Source organism: Orycteropus afer, unplaced genomic scaffold (genome assembly GCF_000298275.1).
Source record: "Orycteropus afer afer isolate SDZICR_OR568_19922 unplaced genomic scaffold, OryAfe1.0 scaffold00106, whole genome shotgun sequence".
NCBI lineage: Eukaryota > Metazoa > Chordata > Mammalia > Tubulidentata > Orycteropodidae > Orycteropus > Orycteropus afer.
This window is the reverse complement of record NW_006921693.1, coordinates 474414-478921: the sequence shown is the minus strand read 5'-3', so window position 1 is coordinate 478921 and position 4508 is coordinate 474414.

The following is a 4508-nucleotide window of genomic DNA, read 5'->3' as shown; positions in this document are numbered from 1 at the left end:
GTGAGTGAATTATATATTTCAATACTCATGGCCACTAAGTCGGCTCTGACTCATTCCAACACACCTTAAAGGACAGAGAGAACTGTCTTCCAAGGAAATAGTCTTTATGAAAGCAGACTGCCACACCTTTCCCCTAAGTAGGAGCCAGTGGGTTTGACCAGTAACCTGTCAGGCAGCAGCTGTACACTTTCACCACTGCACCACCAGGGCTCCTATATCTCAAAGTTGTTTTTAAAAAAATCTGGCAATTTCTCACCTACTCTACATTCACAGCCAAGATAGGAATAAAGGGGCACCCAAAGCCGCCCTGCCTGAGAAAATAGGTGGATGTTTCTTTTTCCCCAAAAAAGAAGAAAGGTGGTGGGAGGAAATAAATGAGAGTCGGAGGGAAAGCTAAAGGTGACTACAAATATTTTAAGACCCTGCCCATTGCAGAATTTAAGGAAGGCCCCCATCCCCAGCCTTGATTATCCCTTCACCATCACTTAAGGGAGGACCAGAGAGCTGAATTTACTGGCAAATCCTTCTCCCCACCCACACCCCATACTGCTCACAGCTGAACTTAAGCCCTATCACGGTCTTTTATCCACCACCTGGAAGAGACCCTCCCAGCAGACTTCCCCTTACACCTTAGACCAGACTGCAGCACACAGAACCTCCCCCTAATTGGGTGTGTGACCAGCAGTGGAGGTGGCAGGGAAGGGGATGCTCCATCTGAAACCATGGCTCTTAGCACAAGGAAGGAGACTACAGGTACTGAAAAGAGGCCAGTAACAACAGAAAGTTCTGAGACCAGACCAAGGATAAACACTTCTAAATCCTGGGAACAGATTTCAAAGCAGCCTCTGGTTTTCCCATTTGGAACCTGGAACACGCATGGTCCCACCGTTACCCCTCACTCAGCAGTTAGTACTCTTCCTTCCTCCTCCTGCATTCTGGTTTCACTTCTAGGTCTTTTCGGTCATACTGTTACTTCTCCCGAGAAGGTCTTTCACCCCTCTCAACAAGTGCTGAGAGATGATTATCTCCCTCAAAATATAAGCCAAATTCTTCAGGAACCCACCCCAGACCTTCCTGGTGACTAGCCTCTTCCTCCCCCACATTGCCCCCAACACCAGCATATTGGCAATAGGTCTCATTGCAATGGACTGTGACTCAGCTTGCTCTTTGGCACTTGGCTATATGCTCCTGAGGATAGCAGTTGGACATTCCTTATCTCTGTCCTCTCCACACTGCCTGCTCACAGTAAACCACTTGCTGTCAAATCAATCTGACTCACGGTGACCTCACGTGGTCAGGATGGAACTGTGCTCCAAGAGGGTTTTCAATGGCTAATTTTTCAGAAGTAGGTTACCAGGTCTTTCTTCCACGGCACCACTGGGTGAATGCAAATCTCCAACCTTTCGGTTAGAAGCCAAGAGCTTTAACTCTTTGTACCACTTAGGGAGCCCTTGTTCACAATGTTGTTATTATGTGCCCTCAAGTCGATTCCAACTCACATACAAAAACCAAACCCAACCCACTGCTGTGAAGTCAATTCTGACTCACAGAGAAGAACTGCCCCACATGGTTTCCTAGGCTATAAATCTTTATGTCTGGTGAGTTCAAAATCACTGAATTTTCAGTTGGCAGCTGAGCACTTTAGCCACCAGGGTCCCCTCCAACTCACACAGAGCCCAGAAAATGCCTATACCTTTAGCTGCAGAAATCCAGATATACTCAGTTAGTTTGTATCCTCAAAAACAATATAAATCAATGATTTTCTAAGCCAGCACAACATTGACTATATTCCTTACATCAAGGAGTAAAGAAAGGCAAGTTTGAACTGTGACCTCAATAAGAAATAGGTACTGTAATGTTAATTCTTCATGAATAATCATGTTGCAGGTGACAGTAGCTGCAGATATGTTGGTCCCAGACTCATGGCACGCCTGTGCACAACAAAACAAAACACTGCCTGGTCCTGCACCATCCCATGACTGGCTGTAAACCAGACTACTGTAACCCATAGGGTTTTCACTGGCTGATGTTTAGAACTAGATCTCTAGGCCATTCCTCCTGGTCCATCTTAGTCTGGAACTCTGCCAGAACCTGTTCAGTATCATAGCAACACACAGGCCTCCACCAACAAACGGGTGGTGCCCATGCATGAGGGGCACTGGCCAGGAATAGAACTTGGGTCTCCCTCATGTAAGGCAAGAATGTTACCATGGAACCACCACTGCCCTCACGAGTAATTACAAAGCTAATAATAATAACAATAGAATGCTAGCACTATGTTAAATATTGTTTTAATAATCCACTGTAGGATAGTGCCTAAGGCACTTGACTGCTAACCAGAAGGCTGGCAGTTCAAACCTACCAGCCACTCCTGGGAAGGAAGGTGGGGCAATCTACTTCTGTAGAGACACTGCCTCAGAAACCCAAGGAGGGATCACTATGAGTCGGGTCTGACTCGACGGCACATAACAACAACACAAATGTTTTCCTTACATCAGCTAATTTCATCATCATAATATTCTCATCCCAAATTACATGTAAAGAGACTATAGCCCAGGAATATTAATACCTTCCCTAAATTCATATGCAGATGACACAACCTTGCTGGTTGAAAGTGAAGATGACTTGAAGCACTTACTAATGAAGATTAAAGACTACAGTCTACAGTATGGATTACACCTCAACATAAAGATAACAAAAATCCTCACAACGGGACCAATTACCAGCATCATGGTAAATGGAGAAAAGATTGAAGTTGTCAAAGATTTCATGTAACTTGGATCCACAGTCAACACCCATGGAAGCAGCAGACAAGATATCAGATGTTGTACTGCACTGGGCAAACCTGCTGTAAAAGATCTCTTTAAAGTGTTGAAGAGCTCATTCAAATTGAGGAAATGCAGGACAAACAGGATTGCATAAATATGAGGGACAAAGGGGGAGGGTTACGCGGTAGGGAGGGGAGGAGACTGGGTTAGGGTTGGACATGGTGAATAGGGAATGAAACTAAATATACGTGTAATGTTGAGTGTAAAACAAGCTCTTAAAATAAAAATAAACAAACTGTTGAAGAGCAAAGATATCACTTTGAAGACTAAGATGCACCTAACCCAAGCAAAGGTGTTTTCAATTGACTCATATGCATGGACAATGAATAAGGAAGACTGAAGAAGAGTTGATGCTTTTGACTTGTTGTGTTGGTAAAGAATACTGAAAATACCATGGACTTCCAGATGAAGTAACAAATCTGTCCTGGAAGAAGTGTAGCCAGAATGCTCCTTGCAAGCGAGGATGGACAGCTTCATCTCGCCTACTTCAGTTATGCTGTCAGAAGGGACCTTTCCCTGGAAAAGGACATCATGCTTGGTAAAGTGGAGGGTCAGCAAAAAAGGGGAGACTCTCAACAAGATGGAATGACACATTGGGGGCAAGGATGGGCTCAAGTATAGCAAGGATTATGAGGATGGTGCATGACTGGGCAGTGTTTCATTCTTTTGTATATAGGGTTGCTATGAGTCAGAGCCAATTCAACGGCACCTGACAACAACAAAGTTATGAAGCTGGAACTGGGAAGAGGCAGAATTTAACCTCAGGACTTCCAGACCTCAGTGACTACCCTTTATAACTCCACAAGTCCCTGTTTCCCCATGTGCAGAGCAGACCAAACAAAGTATTCACAGAGATTTTAAGCTAGTACTAAGATCCATGTAGGGAGCTCTGGTAGCATAGTGCCTAAGGCACTTGACTGCTAACCAGAAGGCTGGCGGTTCAAACCAACTAGCCACTCCTCGGAAGGAAGGATACTGTAGTGATACTGTCTCGGAAACCCAAGGAGGGGTAGCTATGAGTCGGGTCCAACTCAACAGCACATAACAACAACGACAATAACAAGATCCATGTAATCTGACAGTTGTTGTGGCCAACATGCACACATGTTGTTAGAAACAGATCCCCTCCATGTGCATTGGGAAGATTGTTATCTTCCAGGCACCAAACTTCAAGAGAGTTAGATATGTAATAAATGTCTTTATTAGAGGGTGTTCAGAGAGTGTGAAGATGTAAAATCTGCCATAGAATTTGATAAATTATGGATTTCGCCAAAAAAATAAAAAAGGAGAGAGAGAGAAATATAGGTAAGGCTATCATAAATGTCATCAAATTATCCTAAAGGCCATGCTATTGGAGATGAGGTGACAAAAAACCTTGTATCTCAACAAGTTAATACTAGGGAGAAGCCACTGGGATAAGGTTCTAGTCTAAAGTAAGGAAGCACTGTTTAACAGAGCTATCAGTGGGAAATGGACTTCTTAGGCAGCTAGTGAGTTCGCTGTCATTGAAGGATTTCAAAGTCAAATGAGTATTCAGTGGAGATAATACAGAGGATACTCAATTATAAGGTGAAGACTTATGCCAGATGAACCTTGAGGTCACTTCCTGCAGCTACTGAGCAAGTCCTCTGCATCAGGTCATAGGCCACATGCTCACCTGTCTACCTACATGGAATCCTC